Below are 19,371 nucleotides of genomic sequence, written 5' to 3' on the forward strand. Positions count from 1 at the left end.
AGTAAGGCGTTGTTTCTTTCAATACACGCATGAATCTGACCTCTCCAACAACTGCGAGAGGTATCTTGTCCTGAGGGGTTCGTCGTCTGCACAGACCGCCTCAAGCCTCTGGGGTGGATTGTGTGGCCTCAATCCTGCTGAGGAAAATTAAAACACTAAAATAAACACAAATAACACAGCTGAAGCAGAACCATATTTAAAACTAGCGGATGCACATTTCTGCCAAGGTGGAACAAGTGAGAGTGAGGTGGAACCTGATAGTTTTTTTATTTTTTGCCTGAAGCTGCAGACTCATGCTGCTCTGCGGTGATGATGTCACTTCCAGCATCTACTAGATGGCGCTTGGAAAACACGCTCTTCCACGTTGCTGTAAATCACGTGAAGACAACACTCAACAACACGTGGTTTGGATGTTTGTTGCATGTGGCTCACCATGGTAACCACGTTTCACAAAAAGTCGCAGCCTTCACAGTAACCCATCACGAATTTTTAGATGGGTCCGGTTGACCCAAAGAACCAGGAAGTGCAAAAAAAAACAACAACCCAAAAACATGTCATTCTATCGTACCTCCAGGTGGCGCTATGACCAGTCAAGCTCTATCATCAGCATACATGTGATGTGTGCATCAGAAATGACATAATAAAATAAATGATAAAGTCCCCAAGGTAGATCTTTGAGGAACTCCCTTATGCATGTTAGTGTTTAAAAAAAAAAAAAAAAGTCAGATTTTTGCAAATTTACTGAAAAAAATGGAGGGATATTTTTAATGAAGATTTAAGGAAACATGATCAGTCAGACGTTAGACAGTTGAGAACACTAAATATGACTTTTCAAGTGGATGCTGAACACCTTTATGGTGCAACATAGGCTACTTTCTGTCATGGAATGTGGTGGAGGAAGGTAGACCCAGAAGCAGACTGAGTATGGGAGGGTGCACAAAGAGGCTTATTGATGAGACAGGCGGAGACTTGTGTCTTGAGGCTGGAGACTTGAGGCAGGCGGCTTGCGACTGGAGACGTGTGACTAGGCTTGAGACTCGGGACAGAAGACAAAAGACCGGAGACTCGTGACAAACCGTGTAACATCCGAACGTAACGACAGCATGTAGTGAAACAACTAACTAACAACAATGACCCAACCCCGAACAGGGGAAAACACCGAGGTTAAATACAGGGGGGAAACAAGGCACAGGTGTGGTAATCAACCAGGTGAGACACATAAGGTAATCACAGGAGGGAGGACAGGAAGACAGGACAAGACTCCAAAATAAGACAGGAAATGACTAAACTAAAACCAGAGACACAGGACAAGGATCGTGACACTTTCAGTTCTTTCAAAAACAGGAGGCTTAATTAAAGATTTGTTTTAAAGTCCTTATCTCACATTCTTTATTCATTCTCATTAGAGTTTTCTCTTTTGTCTGATGAATCCAAACTGTGATCACACATGATAGATCTCCCACTGCTGATAAAACACTTGGTGAGATATTTATACCTTCTGAGATATTCAGTCATAATTCAATAATGAACGGTTTTCTTCACCGCCAGCTTCTCCTCTAATGGAATTAGTGACTACCTGACCATTATGACATTATCACTGAGCCCAGCGCGCCATCCATCTTCATTTGTCCGCCCATGTGTGCTCGCCACAGTGCTCCCCGCAACAAGAGGTCAAAGGTGAAATGCCATTTCGGTTGACAGTTCACCTGTCACCTTGATGATTTATCGCTCCAGCAGTGTCTGCGTTTTATTGAATGACAGGAAAAGACAGATGAGAAGGAAGGATGGAGATGAAGTTTGCAGTTCTGTTCTGTTTACTTTACATTTACGCGGCTTTAACCCCGATGTCAGAAGTCAGAATTTGACGTTTGAGGCGTCGTCAACCGTGTGATCAAATCAACGCGAGCGCTTGTTGCAGCAGTGAACGCGTCAGCCCTGCTCGTGTGGCAAGTGAAGGTAGATGACGAGTACATCGTTAGACAAAACACTGATGGCCTCTTTGAGAGGAATTTTGGAAATGTCACACTTCTGTTTACCTGAAGTTGAAATTTAAATCCTGCACAAGACTAACATTGATTGAAATAATAGCATTCATATCTTGAAAACCTACCGTTCTGACTGCCTTTGAGGTTACATCCTGTCGAAACTTAGACCTCAAAGATTCTCAACAACATTTCTTGAACGTAGTTGCTCCGATGACATTGTTGTCTCACGAACTACAGAACAATTAAACATGGAATGCTCTCCTAAATAGAGGTTCCCGAGCAGAAAGGAGGAATATCTTCATTTTAGTACACAGCAAAAACGATAAATGTGACTCTCTTAATGGGCTTTTTTGTTTTCTCTGTGTTTTCCTCGATTCTCAGTGGTTTTTTTATTATTAATATTATTATTTGATGATGTTAACTATCCTTTGTTTTCCTTTTTTGGGGGACCATTGGTGGTTGTTGTTGTTCAGTAAGGAATTCTTTGATGAATAATACATACGGACAAACTGCACTGCATTTTGATTTGATTCTATTTATTTGCCGCTGTAACGATCAGATGATCTGATCATCGCGCAGATGATGTTGTTTAAGGGCGTCGCGTGAAAAAAATTATTTTGATTTTTAAAAAAAAAAAAACTCTCAACGCTTCGACCTCAATTTAAAGTATGTTAAATGAACAATAAAGAATAGATACAGATGCTGCAGATGCAACTGCCCACATTAGATTGTAAGGCGCTAACACATGCGCCTGCAGTGTGTGTGTGTGTGTGTGTGTGTGTGAAAGACAACATAAGGCAATACCGTGCAATCATAACAGCTGAGAGAGACATAGCACAAAAAGAAAAAAAAAAGATGTTCATGAGCGCGTGGAGACGTCAGCGTGGAGCGGCGTGTTATTTATCAGGGTTCGGATGCTTCCGGCTGATTGACACCTCACCTGTAACAGTGCTGGTTCTACAGCGCTACTGGGCCCAAGGTTGTTGCATTGATTTGTATACACACACACACACACACTCGCACACCCACTCTCACACACCCATCAGGCAGACACATGGATGTGTGCAGATCAAACACACAAGTCAATAATCTGATAGGTGTCAAACCCAGCTTTAGTCTGCCGCCCCCTCCCCCTCGTCTCTCATTTTAATTCCAGCATTCTTCCAGCACCAGAACTCCAGTGCCCCTGAGTATTAATTATTTGTATTGCCTGCGCTCTGATCTACAGTCTCCTGTTAGGATTTGCATGGATGGTGCAAGGCAGGCATGTCTAATCCTTTGCCACAGAGAATACAACATCTTTATATCATGAAGGAACATGGAGAAAAGTTCCCCAGTTTCATCGCAATTGTTGCTCAGATTTTCCTCCAAATATTTAAGAAGGAGAAAGTGCAAAGAAAAAGAGGAAGAGGAGGAAAGAATGCAGATCAGAATGTCGGGCTTTTTACCCGTATCAAACTTTTGGGTTTGGCAGTGGATCACTCAGAAAGAACAAAAAGATTTCCTGATGAATTTCCATTATTCACGCACTCAGGGACACATGGAGGCCTTAAAGTGAGGCGTGAACACCCGCCTGGAGTGATGCCTCAATTAGACACTGAGTTGAAATTAAATTACCAGTAGTGAATCCCAAGGTCACAGCCGTTTCTTGGCTAAGGGATTTTTGTTTTGTTTTTTTTGTAATTTTAACGCCCACTTTTATCTGCGAAACTTTGTCACGTGAAGCTTGAAAGATGGTGTCGGGGATTCAGAGGATGGGCGGAACTAAACGCTCCCTGACCAGCCATAAATGCCTGCAGGACTGAGACGTGTGGAAGCGGACAAGCAGGGAGGAACTCTTACACACATGGAAAAGAAAGACGATCCCATGTGTTCTTCATATCCATTTTCTAGCTCCAAGGGAAAAAAAAAAAAGAAACATAAACAAGAGAAGGTGTTGTCTGGTTCTTACTAGACTGAATAACATCATTTACTTCCAGGCTCCAACTTGTTCCCACAAATACGTTCATTTGTAGCCAGAAGATAGAAATTCTTTCCACAAGAAGATTATTTTTAGTGTCACAAGATGGAACTTGTTCCCAAGATTTGATTTATTTGGAGCCCTGAGACAAATTGTTCCGATACTTTGACTAATCTGTGGCTATGAGACATCCCTTGATTAATGTATGGTTTGGACCATCACATGGAACTTATTCATTTGTAACCAAAAGGTGTGTATTTCCTAAAATTTGAGGTCACAAGAAAACAAGATCAATCGCCCTCCTTTGAAATATTTGTGGGAACAAATTACATCTCATGGCCACGAGTTATTTGTGGAGGAACAGATTAATTTGTATGTATTTATGGCCTCTCTGGGGTTCCGTAGCCAATCACTTCGCCTCTGTACGACAGAGCTGACATGTACAGGTTTGTCTTTTTTTTTTTTCTTAATGTCAGCATTTATCAGCATCCGTCCGTCACTGTGCTATCAAAGTTGTTTCCAAGCTTAAATGTCTCCATTCTGATGAAACAGCAGCTTTATTTGACAGGAACATTTCCACACTCCTACTGGATCCCTTTTACCATCTTTTTGCTGAATTTCACGCCAAATGTTTCTTTTACTTGCTTAGAATCAAACTCCACCACTCAATATATTCACCCCCGCCTCAATTAGGAAGTGCTACAGCTATTCCCCGGGCATTGCAGTTTTCTTAATCTCAGCTTTCGTCTTACTCGCCTCCTTAAATAAGGAGGAATAAACAACAAAGGAACAGTGGATATATATGTTGTTGTTGTTGTTTTTTCAATTACATTCTTTAAATAATTAAAATGAAAGTTTTGCCTCAGGAGTTGTTTTTGCCTCTGGGAGCAGGACCTATCTGAATGTCCTCACTGCTATCAGTCATCGCTCTCTCTCTCTCTCTCTCTCTCTCTCTCTCTCTCTCTCTCTGTCCGTTGTTCATCTGCTTCTCTTTGTGTTTTGTGCTTTTTTTTAACCCAACTAAAGGAGGTTTATCTCTCATCAGCAGCGCGAGCCTCTCTCCATCTCTCACCACGGAGGGTTTAATTGAACTGAGCTCAGTGTTTACCAGGGAGAAAACAAAATAAATCCACCACAAATGCAACCAAAAACAACAAAAGAAGAAGAGAAAGAAGAAGAAGGAGAAATGCATTGTGTCACTGTCCGTGGTGCTGAAACTTCCAGCTCGATAATTGTTGGTCATCTGGACAAATTGTGGCGCTGTCCATGGTTCTGAATCCAGAGCATGCTGCATTTTCCACAGTTCAAAGTGTGTGTGTGTGTGTGTGTGTGTGTGTGTGTGTGTGTGTGTGTGTGTGTGTGTGAGCGTGCACTGACTTGAGTCAATTTCAGTTTGAGTCAGTTGTGTCACTGTTTCACAACTTTATGGATCTTACTCCTCAACTGTGCATCGATCAAAAATCCTCATCACTGAGTAGCGGCTAACAGCTAGCATCCGCTGCTGTCACTCATCCTCCCAGCATGCACCTGGCTTCGGGAGCTAATCCAGGATCACACTACTGACTCCTTAGATGTTTGGAAGCACTTCTTCTGCAACACAGGTTCCCAAAAGAAGGTGACACTGATACTGCTATTTAACAATCCTCACACTTTTAGCACAAACTCATCCAATTATCTATATTTTAGCATTATTTTCCTTGGAGACGAATCAGTTTGTCATCAACACAACAGGTTGGCAGCATCTTATTGAGCATCTGTGTGTTGACCATTTAATTCATCCTCTGCAGCTCTATAAAGCCAATAATGACACGTTGGCTCAGTGGGTGTCATCCACTCGCACTGATTTTCGCACTTCACTCTTTTGCTAATCTTTCTGTAGCAATTCGCTACTCATTCATTCGTGTAAAAGCTTTTATTTTGAAGGTAATGGTACTAGACTAAAGCATGATGAATGTTGGATGGGAAGTAAATTAGCGCTGAGGAGCGTGTGACGAGAATGGGAAAAATCAAGACTTTTAATTGGGAGCCGTACCGCATTATGAGTGCAACACATGTTGGTGCGCGCGCACACACACACACACACATACACACACAACACGCGCACACACGGGTGTACGTTCATAATCCTGATTTATTCATAGGCTTTTACAGTGGTAGGAATACTCCATTTTCTAATGCATCTATTATTTAAAGATAGGACCCTGTAGACACAGCTCAACAGATTGTCGTGTAAAAAATGAATGCAAAACCGAACTGGAAGCATGCATATGACCGCGCACGGCTTCCTCTTGTGTTTTTGTGTCTACCTGGCAAGAGTACATCCTGCTTCCAGGTTCCTCTATTCTGAAAGAGTGCTTGCCACACTTTGGGCTTTTTGGCTTCTCTATAATAGATGACAATCATAGCAGTTGCCTCGGAATGCACCTGCACCTCCAAGATAGAGTTAGAGCTCCTCTAACACTGAGCAAAATGTGTTTCGGAGGAAAACTTTCTCAAAACACAATTTCTGTTGGTTTTGAGATCCATCGAGAGATTGGAGACCTTATATAGATTGTAAACACAATTTTGTACACCGACCTAAATATATAAGAGCGAGAAGAGCTTCTGAATCACTGTCTTAAAATATATTTCCATGAGCTACAGAGTTGGGAAGGTGAATATAAGCTGGGAAATACATTATTCTGTATGAAATGCAGATGCAAATAAAAGCCAACCCTCACGCAGACAACTCACCAAAAAAGAAAGAAAGAATAAAGAGAATATCTTAAGTGTGTCTGGAAGATTCGTCTGCGCTGTGCCCGTGAACATCCAGGAAAATCATTCAATATAACATCAGTAACCTGCACCACACTGTCATTCCTACTGTTTGTTAGCGTGCTTGAAATTTTTTTTTTTCTTCTAAAAAGCATGTAGGTGGGTGCTTGATCGGTTCTTAGGAGACACGGTGCAAAAAGCTGTCGGGCAGAGAGAGCTAAGAAGCCAACCCTGATGGAGATGCATGGGAGTCTCATTCTTGGCAGATGTTGAAAGGTGTGAAATGCTCACTCTCATTACGGCGGTGGCGTTGCTTCTCTGAGCGGCAGGTGAACACGCTCCAGGGTCACTTTTGAAGACCTCCGCGTGGTTGTTTCTTTAAACAGGAATCCCTCTTTTGACCCGCTCGACACGCAGGTCGACGCAATACGCTGGCGAGATGTGGGAGGTGTTTGACCTCCAGTTTCAGCTTCTTCTCTGGAAAGGATTGTGGAGAAGCAATTAGAGATTAAAGCAGCGGGAGGAAAGAGAGTCCAGCTAATTCAATGGATTTTTTTTTAACCTGCATTCGTTTGATCGCTGATCACTTCAGACATGTAGATGGAAGACAAAAAACAACCTTGTGCTCTCCTTTAGATGAATCATTCATTTATTTTCAATAGAAAGGCTTTAATGTTGTAATTGAAAAGTGTTTTTTAATCTGCCAGTTGTAAAACTGTGCATTTAAATGTGGTTCAAATAAACAGTCTGCATGTAGCGTGCAGCTCAAGCTAAACAACAGAGGTGCGCATCGTCGCCTTCTTAAAATAATCGCCTTCGTCATTTATTAGTTTTTCAGAAAACACAAAAACACAGGAGACAAAGCATCATAAGGAGTTGTTTTAGGCACACAAAAAAAACAAATGCCAAAAAAGTACTTTGGCAATTATTTTAAGAAGGCGACAATATTTCTTTTCCTTTGACTTTTGGTCGGTTTTGAATTTAGCTTGTGTCACTTTCTCAGTCCTCGAATATGAAAAAGGAACAATTTTTGAGAGTAGAGCTAGAAATGTGCTCACAGAAGTATTTGTAATCATCCAGAAAGTCCTGAGAACTCTTTGGCTCAGATGTAATCGGGTGTAAGTAGAAGTCAAACTCGGACATTTAGTTTATACCTGGACAAAGACCGCGGGCCAGATTGGGTCAGATTGTGCTCTCACTGCAATTGATCTTCTCTGAGGATCCTTCGGGAGCAGTGTTGCACAGGTTGTTCTGGTCCACACAGAAGCACTATCACTGCTTTCACAGTGGTTGAACCCCACAAGGGTTTCGATTAAAACGGACCAGATGCTCATCTGGATTCAAAGAGGAAGCAGAAATTAGAAAATCCTCTCTGGAATCTTTACCAGGGGTTATATAGGCGCTCAAAACGACCAGTACGAGCGGTTGAAGATGTACTGCCTATTCCTCTCTTAAAATTTGGAGCCATCAATTTTAGCGCACCACAGAAATGTCCTGTCAGTGCAAAACGGCGATCCACTTCAACTCATCAAATACGTAGGGAGAATCTCACCTCAGGGGTTACGTCAGGAAGAGACATTTCATGAAGGATTTCACAAGGTTATGAGACAGTCTATGGAAAAAATAGAACTGGGAACCGAGAAAAAAAAGAGGTGCCGAGGTGGATGAGGTCAGGTCAAGTCAGGCTTACTGGGTTGGGGTAGAATTTTATGTAATTTATTTTTGCTGCCCCCCCCCCCCCACACACACACACACACACACAAAACCCTTGATGAAGAAGCGGTGTAAAAGATGGATGGATTATTTTTGCCCTTTCCATCGTCCTCCTTCATCAAAAATGATCCTGTCTGATTTAATTGTTTACAAGACATGAATTATGAATCCTCACCAAATTCTGGGTGAGATACTTTCACTTCACCTCATTCCAACACCGTACCCCAAGCCGAATGACACAATTTGGGGTCAAAAGACTTCATTTACATGGAACTATAACTTGGTCTCAGGAAAAGAGGTCGATTCTGAGAGCAACATGAACAACGATTACTGGATTCATGTGTTTTTATACAATTTTATGTTTTTTTTTGCTTATTTGTTGTTGTCTCATGGTGGAATTGTTATGATTTGCTGTAGTTCTTCATTTGGAACCCTTCTATTTACCCGCCGCCTGCTTTAGGTCAGCATCAGACCCACACCCGTCATGAGTCAGGTCCGTATGGAGCAAATCCAAAGAACATTTTCTTACATCGGCTGGTTTGGCTTTGTCTGAGGAATGCCTTCTGCCATTATTACTAGAAAACCCGTCCAGCCCTTCCAGTGTGAGGTGAGCAGTGGCAAGCCGACGTTGTGTTCACCAACTGGTCATTGGAATCTCCACCTAAAGGTGTTTTTAGTCTCTATTAGTCGCATGGAGTCTTCCAGGAAGCAGATCCCTGAAGGAAGCACCTCATTAACCTCTCTGACACTCATTACAATGTGCGACTCCCCCATGTCACCAGCCTGAGAGGGGAAACCAGGGGAAGTCACTCATCCACACACACCCCTGATGCTTTCAGGAGTGTTTTCTTAAGCCTCATTTTCTTTTTTCTTCCACTTAAATGATGGTGTAGACAATCCTCTCAATTGAGGTCGAGTTGTACGATAATGAAACTGATCGTGTTAAGTCGTGAACCACTGTCCTGGAAAATTCTTTTATCTGCTTACATAGAGGCAAGACAGCTTGTCAAGCATTCAGCTCATGCTTTTGATTTATTTATTTTTTCCCTGTTTTTCCTACAGGGTTGTGAATAAGCCTAATTAGTCTCAGGATCACGAAGCTGTAGAGATGTTCTCTTTTTTCTCTTCAAATACTGATCTTTTTCTGTCGTTAGCTGGGATTTAGAAACAGCCAGAACAGTACCGCCTGAGTATCAGAGGGCAATGCAGCATTAAAACAAGGAGCCAGCTCATGAAGTGTTTTAAAACCTTCAAACTTACTAGTATGCAGTAAAAAAAAAAAAAAAGAAGCTTGAAAAGGAAGTGGTTTATCAAATAGACCAGCACTGTACTGCCATATAGACTCACGATATTCAAAAGCATTTTTAACCTGCCGAAGGTCTCACTTTAAAAGAATGTTCTGTCAAGTGTATATGAACTTTTCTTTCATCTTTTTTATTAATTTCTGAAAAACAAGCTTTGAGGTGATGCCTGCACATCTTTTTAAAACAGGTAGAGATCCAAGATCTTACCTAAACTATAATAAAGAAAATACTGTGCTTGCTGATAATGTACAGAGATAAAATGGGCCAAAATTGGAGCCTTGAGGAACACCGCAGGTCAGGGAGGTCTCACCAGTGACAGCATGTTTAGTGTGGTAATCTTATGAGCCCTGTTTTCATCAAATGCACATGATCAAGCATTTTTAGCGTTTGAAACAAACGCTAAAAATAAAAACCCCAACCATTGACCAATCCATGACCCACAACCCTTAATCTAATACCAGTCCTGTTTTTAATGGATTTAATCAGCTTTTTCCATTTTTTTCTGGAATTTTTCAGCCAACTTCAGGTTTTGAAAGCCACACAACAGGTTGAGTGATTCACAATTAATGCCAAAACACCAAGTCCAAGAAGTCTCAGTAGACCTCCTTGATAAAACCTGCACAGATCCAGGAAAGTGCATGAAACCATGGTGAAACAGGAAGAGCCTGACACAAGCGCCCCTTCCTTGATGATGGTGGTGGCAGCATTAAATTCTTGGGAGGGGGCTTCATGCACCACCTAAGACAAGGTTCATCTTTCAGCATGTTAACACTGGAGTGGCTTTGGAACGCCTGTCCTTATGTCACCCAGCCAAAGCCCGTCGTAAACCCTTCAGAACATGGAGAGCCTTGAAGATGTTTCCCATCTAATCTGATGGGGCTTAAGGGGATCTGCCAGGAAGGATGGGATAAACTGCCCCAAATCCAGGTGTGCACACACATAACCAAGAAGACTCTCAGCTGTAATTGTTGCCAGCGAGGCTTTGTATACCGAACCGAAGGTTTAAATTTAATTTTTAATGTGTGGAAACAATTCTAAAAACATGTTTTCACCGCAGCGATTATGGGTCAAGTGCAGATTCACAGGAAAATGGCAATTAAAACCACTTAGAATTAATTTTGCAAAAAAAAAATATCTGCAAAAAGCAAAACAGTCTGAATACTGTATTTTTGGAGCTAGTATGTTTTTTTTTATTGTTAATACCACACAACAAACTGAGTTTCTGATTGCTGGGTGGACTGATGCATGTTTACGATGAGAAGGAAGACAGCCAGAGAGCTATCAAATAAATAGTCTGAAAAGAATATGTGACAGACAACCTTTTCAGACTAAAACCAACAAAAACACATCATTGTAATATTGCAGCTGCATCCTCGCGACTAAAGCCGAGGCAGCTCCGGCGAAGGTTGTGAGAAGGTTCCTCCAATGAGTTCTGCCATGCAACACATGAAGGCAGATTTTCAAATTCCTGAATAAATGAATACTTTAAGCTGAAATCTATTAAGTGTAGACATCTTAGCCGCTAAATCATCTGGGTACCACACATTCCTCTCGTTTTTAGCATTTCTAGAAAAAAAAAGAGTCAGTAGTGAACACTCTTTCTGTAAATCCTTTAAAATCCTGTATCTGGAATTTCTCGCGAGCTAATTTGCGTTACATGATCCAGAAGAAATGGGCACTCGACCTTAGCCTCGTTAGGGACGTCAATCAAAATGTTTTCACCATCAATATTTCACGCAAATGCACTCAAAGAGTGAAGAATTATTTTTGTTTTATTATTTATTTATCACATATATTCTTTTCTCCCCCCCCCCCACCCCCTGCACTATTTATTCAACTTGTTAGGATTTTTGTATTGTGCACTGATGTCAGATGGGGCAGAGCAGTGAGGAATAAACCTTCACGCAGGAGGAGTAATGCAATGGTTCAAAGCCGAGCCGTTTGACGGTTGCATTATTCAAATTTAAATGGAACAACGACGACTCAAAAAAAAAAAAATCCCACATGTGAGGGCCCAGACAATTGAACTTTTAGGGCTCACAATACATGGATGTCTTTTCTTGCATTTATTTTTTTTCTCACAGGGGGAAGCAGAGGACAGACTGATGCAAAACGGCATGGAAAATGAGCTGGGACAGGTTGAAACCCTGACTTTGCTTAATGCCTGTAAACAATCAGAGCTTAGCCAGAGTTCACTGACGGGTAAAGGGGTGCTCACATCTGAATATGTCTGCTGCAGAAATGTTTTGACAACAACAATGAAGAAGCAACAGGAGCGAATAGTGATCTCAGTCTGGCCCAAGTGTCCTTATGAAACAAATTACCCAGATAAGAATCCAGACGGATGCATACGAGAGTATAACAATGGACACAAGCAAATATTCACTAGGGAGATCTACCTTGTTCGTCTCTCCTGGTGTAAATATGCTATGAGCCTTCCCCTTGTTGATAATTTCCCTGCGAGATTCTGCGTCCCGCGCTTCATGTCCTGTTTCTTTCGAGAGCTTTTCGTTTGAAGAGGCCCCTCTCTCTCCGTACTCGCACACCCCAGCGGAAAGCAGCGTCTGATTCGATAATTCACGACGAGCTGTTTGATCAAGCCACGGGGGCAAATATTCCACAACATTTCCAACGTGGAGAACCACTTTAAGAGTGGGTCTTGTTCTTTAAAAAAAAAAATCACTCTGAGTTCAAAAGGCAGTGTGGGTGGATTTTTAATCAGGGTACATTCACACAGGCCACATACTATGAACAGAATGCACTACAACTTGTGGTTAAACCCGAAGAAGCAAATAAAACTGCCTTTTTTGACAATGACAGCGCTTTACGCATTGAAATTCAGTGAAATACATCACATCTCTAAAAAATGGAATACTGACGTTTAGCATCTTATTTTGGAGGGTCAGTAAAGGATCTCAGAACAATAACAGAGATGCCACAAATGTTTGGCTTGAATTTAATTCTACTCAGACATCTGTAGAATAACCCCTGGAGAGAATAATTTTGAGAAAAGTGTATCCGCCTTTTCAAAACAGTCTGTTTCTGCGAGTGTGTTTGCGAGCGTGTGCCAACACAAGCATACTGTATGAATGTGTGGGTGGACTTCACTGCGAGCACACCCATGCACATACATATTGTGGATGCATATATACAAGTGTGTGTGTGTGTGTGTGTGTGTGTGTGTGTGAGCTATATTTAGAGTGTTTATTTTGTCTGCGAGCATCTGTCAGGAGCACTGAAGGAGCATCGCAGCTGAAGCCTGCCTGTTCACTGCCTTGCTGGCCACACTGTTGACCACATGTGCATCCTCCCCCTCGCTCTCCCCTTACACACACACACACACACACACACACACACACACACACTTTAAATATAAGCATGCAACCCCATCCCCCAGCCCCCGTCTTTTTGTCTTTTTTTGTTTTTAGCATACACCCAACATCATTTCCTTCTTGGCATGCAGGCTCCATGTGTCAAGGTCAAGACAGTGAGTCTCCTTTCTCTTCGCATTTGTTCCACTACCCATCATCCCGCTGCCTCTGGCCACTGCTGCGGCCAAGGCCATCTTACCTAACCCTTACATCAACCACTGTGCTGCTAGCTGCCTCATACAGCACAGCGGTACAATCCAACACTGTACTTCCAGGTAATTTGCTTGTGTGGGTTGCTGAAAGTCTGCGTCCTTATACAAAGTATTATCACACTGCTGTGCGAGATAATAATTCACAGAATAAGTGCGGTATCCCGTCCACCTACATCTGCAGCGCCGAAAGTGTGGGTGCATTTGTTTGTGTCTGAGTCTGTTTGGGTACGTAGGAAAGGTGCGAGTCAATAATTCACCCAAGGATTTCACAATCTCTAATTTTTTTCAGACTCTTTTATTGTTTTTCTTTTTTCACCTTTCGACAAGTGTGGTTGTTCTGACTTAATGTAGGGAGGGAAATAAAAAAGACAGAGCTGTGGCCTTTCTTTGTCTGCTGACACGCAACGTGACGGAGCCGAGGAGAGAAATCAGAATCCAAATCAGAACTTCCTGTGTGTTTATCTCATCTTGTTGATTCTGGGAGTGTAAGGTAGCTGTATGTACAGGCAATCCTCCTGATGCTTCCCGTGAACTGAGCCCGCACCATCATAATAATACACAAGGGATTAAAATGATTGAATTTCTTTTTTCCTTTTTTTTCCATTCTGCCTCTCTCCCCCTCAAAATTCACGCACATATGTCTGTCTGTGCCGGCAGGAGAATATCAGGCCGCTTGCTTCACTACACAGGGATACCATCGCTCAGTGATTGCATGATGCATTCCGCTGCGTTGCCCTGACAGATGATGCATACAACTTGGACAACTCTCAAAGAGGAAACTGCGCGGGGAGATGCAGGTAAAGACGTGGTTAAATCTCCTAAATTCCCAGACCACAAGCAGCCCTGCTGGTCTCACATCAAAACCGCTCTTTCTTTCTTCGACATCTTCCATGGTCCTCTTGGAATGTACTCACTCTCCTGAAAGAACTTCTATTAAATTGTACCAGTCTATCACTGCTCTGCATGGAGCCACTGGAGTCACACAGGTCAATAAATGAAGCGCGCCAGCGTCAATCAGTTCGATTGCATGATGGTTAATCATGCTAAATGCCGAGCTTTAGCCATTCTGGAGAGTACCAAGGGCAGCAAATTGATTCTACTGTGACAGACAAGCAGATGTCGGAAATGTAATGGCTGCAAGTTCAATCAGTAAACTGAATCACTGGCCTCCAGTGCAGCAAATACAAGCTGTTCTCACCGATTTCCTAAGGCTGCACTGCTGTGGTGGTACGATATCTGATAAAATCAAGGAAAACAATGCCAATAGAAAGTCTGTTCGTTTCAAAATCAGGTTTTTTCCACTTTGAGTGGCGTTAATGTTTTGTCGAATCACATTTTTGACATTCCCCACTGGAAATAAAGGCTTTCAGGATGTGTCAGCCCGACCCTGACGTGGACTTTCTTGTATTTTAGGAACACGAACCACTCTCGAGTCCCGGGCTTGAAAAAGGACTTTGAAAAAGGATCCTCATTGATTTACATCAGCATTGTTTCTGTGGTGCCGCCACACAATGAGGTGTAATACTTGATTTATAATTCTGCACTCAATCGATGCCATACACATACTGTTGCATACCCACCTGATGTGCACCTCTGTATTTGCTTCAGGATAGGGAACTGCAGTTCAAAGATTTATCAGCTCCAACGACCAAAACTGTTTGCTGCATTTTAGCCCCTATTTTTGGTCAACAGCGATATTAAAGCCCCGACACCACCAAGTGGTTTGGAGGTGTAACGCAGCCAGACACAGATGTGCAAATTCCTTACAAGATCAAACGCACTAAACCATGAATTTTCTCTCAGTTCACCCTGGAAAAACACACAAAGATTTTCCTCTTCCTAAATATTCTGGAGGTTGATATTCAAAAATTTAAAACATCCATCCACTTTCTTCCGCTTATCCTGTGAAGGGTCGTGGGGGGGGGGGGGGGTGGAGCCTATCCCACCAGCCATCAGGCGAGAGGCGGGGTTCACCCTGGATGGGTCACCAGTCCATCGCAGGGCCAACACATAGAGACAGACAACCATTCACTCTCACAGTCACACCTACAGTCAATTTAGAGCAGGGGTGTCAAACTGATCCAGTAAAGGGCCGTGTGGCTGCAGGTTTTCATTCCAACCGAGCAAAAGCAACACCAGATTCTACTTAAATCAGCTACACTTTGCCCACACAGCACATTTGTTGGATGAAGTGTCACTTTTGCTTGGTTGGAATGAAAACCTGCAGCCACACGGCCCTTTACTGGATCAGTTTGACACCCCTGATTTAGAGTATCAATCAGCCTCGTCTCCTCTTGATGTCTTTGGACTGTGGAAGGAAGCCGGAGTACCCGGAGAGAACCCACGCAGGAACAGGGAGAACATGCAGACTCCACACAGGAAGACCCCCTGATTGAGCCGGGGCTTGAACCCGGAACCTTCTTGCTGTGAGGCGACAGCGCGAACCACTGCACCACCGTGCCGCCCAAAATCAAAACATTCCAGCCAAAAAAGAACATCCTCACACATGACACAGCCAGGAAAGGCTGGAGATGCACTGTGATACGTGTTTCCAAATGTGAGAAGATAATACACACAACTGTGAAATGCCTCACAACTGTGGTCTGCTCAACTTTATGCTGCACTCTCGTGCCTCATGTGAGACGCGCGACATGATTCTTCCACATCATACTCAGGGACGCTTTCGTGTTAAGCGGTCTGCTGAGCCTCCTTTTCGACTTCACTTTTTTTTTTCCGTTGTCGTTGTTCCTTTTTAACAGAAGAAACCCTGACTTGGATTGAATATGTCCCTGGAGAATCTTTTCTTAGAGTATGAAAAGCGCAACAACAACAAAAAAAATTCAAACACTTGCTATGTGACAACAAAACTCTCTAATACCAGGATGAAAGTCTACTGAATGTGACCAGAGACACCTCTAGAATAGAGAATTTCCAAAGAAAACTGTGAAATCTGGATGAAAATATATGCACGTCTAACGATTGTAAGGCCACAGGTCATAAGAGTAATTGCTGAATAATTTATTCAGTATTTAACAATGCAGGGAATACTGTAACTGGGCTTCTTCTGTTTGTGAAAAATTCATTTCATTTCCCCGCCAATCTGGCAGCACACATGATGTTAGCAGAATTATAAAAATGAGCGTTGATGTGTGGAATGCGTAAACATAAGCAAGAACTTAGACACCCTAAATGCGCGCAAAAAGACAGAAATGATCCGAAAGGACAAGCAAAAAAAACATCCAAAAAAAAAAGGCAAAATAAGTTTGTGATCATGTTGGAGAATTTAGGTTAATGAAGACCAAAATAAAGCTAAACAGAGAGTCAATAGCGGCTATAAAGACACGCGAATGTTGCTGTTTGTCGAACTAAAAAGAATTGGCTGCACCGCTCAGGAGGTACACAGACCGTCTAGTTATTAAAGGGTTGTTGGTTTGATCCCTGCCTCCTCTGGAGAAAACTCCTAATCAGGCCTGATGGGTGGCTTGGCACCATCCGTGAGTGAATGAGTGAATAAGGCAACACTGTCAATCTATTTCACCCTGAAACGTGGCGACTACATAAAGGTACGTTCCGTTGTTGCCATTGTAGATGCCAGTAATCTTCATAGGCAACTGGGAAAAGCAGCCAAAGCACGGCTTATTCGTAGTGCTGGCATTAGAAAACCACCAGATATCATTTCACTTGTAATACGAGAAGTACAAACTCTTTTATTGTGAAAATAACCAAAATAATCCAAAATATGACAGGATCCGAGCATTATACTAAAAAAAAAAATAAAATAAAATAAAGCAAAAACAACCCTGTTATCTTAATCCAGTGTGTCATACAGAACCTTAGGAGAGCAACTCTGTAAGTCACAGCTTAGTACCATTCCTTCACCGTACATCCCGCCCCCGCCACTAAAGAGTCAGAACCCCAGAGCTGGGAGGCAGGTAAGCAAGAGCACAGGTGAATGATGGCAGCAGAAGTGTGTGTAATAGGGGACTTTCATGCAAATGTTGTCACGGTGAAAATACAATCGACTGAGCTTTTTTCCGACTTGTACAAAAGGTTTCTCTCTCTCTCTGTCTCTCTCTCTCTGTCCGCTGCAAATCTGAAGCGAAATGAAAATGGAAAGACTTGGTTACCTACGGGCCATTCCTCACACATGGTTGCGAATACAACCTAATGAGCTGCCAGACCTTGAGTGGGCAGAGCAGACGTACCTCTGAGGGGGGAGCAGCCTTTCCTCTCTACCAGGAGGTGAAAATAAAAAAGAATCATGTGGTTAGAACTCTATCTCCATTTCTCCTATTCAAATTTTCTTGGGTCAAAAGAGTTGCGATGCTTCTCAGAAGAAGATGAAAGTAGCAAACATGATGCCTGTAGAAGGGGGCCTGGAGAACATCCCAGGAAGGGTTATTTTTTTGGGGGGGGGCAAATGTAGCCAGTGTGGGAATTGTGTTTCTCCACATAACTCCTTCCGCAAAGCCTCTGGTGATCTGATCCATGCTGTCAACAATAAATATATTCAAACCCACTGTATTCAAAGCAAACAGGATGTAAGAACCTGCTGTGCCCAACAAACCAGCAGCGTTTGCCTCCAGATCATCTTTTGGTCAGTGCTCAAAAATAAGCACACATTGTATTACCCACACTTCATCTGTGCTCTTTCTTCTATCTCGTATTCCGTGCTGCAATTTGACATTCCCTGCAGGCTACGGCATTCTTGTTCTTTTTTTCTTTTTTTTTTGACTGTGATCCATGGGTTCACATTTTGAGCTGCGCCGCTGCCCACGGGAGCTCGATGCCAAGCCAGTGGGCCGATGACCATTGCCTGGGCACACATCCAACAAGGCTTCCCAGAGAATAAGTAGTCTCTATATTCAGTGTGTTGGAGCAGAATGAAAAAAACACATTATTTCCCAGACACTCATCGGGAATGCAAATTTAATTTATACTGATTTATTTTCTTATCAAGGCAGGAGAGATTGATTTGATGCAGACAAACAAAACCGTATGTCCAGGGGAAGCCACTTCAAGCACGTCCCCCACGAGCAATAAAGACGGTCAGTGCCCAGGAATTGTGACATCTTTTAGGATTTAATACAATCCATGACGTCATATAATTGTGTTGAAGTCTGGTTTCCTCAAAAGTTAAGCTACCAAGATCAACAAACAACTCACGCCGGGGTTTCATTAAAAGCACGCCAAGGACTTCACTGGCTTTACTCGACCAGCTGTGACTAATTAAATTAATCTTGAGAAATGTAAATAGAAAAATATGAAAGAGCAAAGCAAATGTGCATTAAGCTCATGTAAAGACACCAAGGTGTTTCTATTTTTCATTTCACATTTTTTGTCTAATAGGTTTGTGCAGAAATTTGTCAAAACTGATTTTGTGGTTGCTTATGAAACGCTTGCACCCCACCTCTGGAGATTTGCGTGTCAGAACAAACTCTGCCTGTAAATTACTCCAATAAAATCCTATATTTTCAATTTGTATCATACCTCCAAGTTGAGCGAGTTAGCTAACTGCCAAAAATACTCATCAATTTGTCAAAAAAAAATGTGTGAGACGAACCCAAACACTGCGATGACGACCTCAGCAACCTATTCAAGGTTGTTAACCTAGTTCTCTTTTTTGAGGGATAAAATACACACAAAATAAAATAAAAGCGAATAATTCACGTTTGTATAATAAAAAAAAAAATGGCAAAAAGATTTTTGTTGGCCGAATGGCTTTTAATCCATCAAATTTGTTGTTGTTAAAGACTGAAATATGGCAGAAGAATCCTTTAGCCTTTTGGAGAAGCTGGCTTATTTCAGTCTGTATGGCTAATTGGGTGTTAGCTATGTAGGAGCATCATCTTAGCTAACTTGCTGCTAAAATGTCTCGTCAATTGTGTCAAAAAACATCCAAATCTTAATAACAAACACTGCAATGAATAACTCCACAACCAAGCCTATGAAGTTTTAATGGCTGGAGATCACCCAGCAGCTGGGATACAATGAAGATGCTATTGTAGCGATGTAGACGCTGTCTGCTAACATTAGCATCTTCATTTGAGGTGGAATTAGTCAACATCAACC

Source organism: Aulostomus chinensis, chromosome 1 (assembly GCF_037954235.1).
Source record: "Aulostomus chinensis isolate RoL2024-O1b breed Wild chromosome 1, RoL_Achi_v1.0, whole genome shotgun sequence".
Taxonomy (NCBI): Eukaryota; Metazoa; Chordata; class Actinopteri; order Syngnathiformes; family Aulostomidae; genus Aulostomus; species Aulostomus chinensis.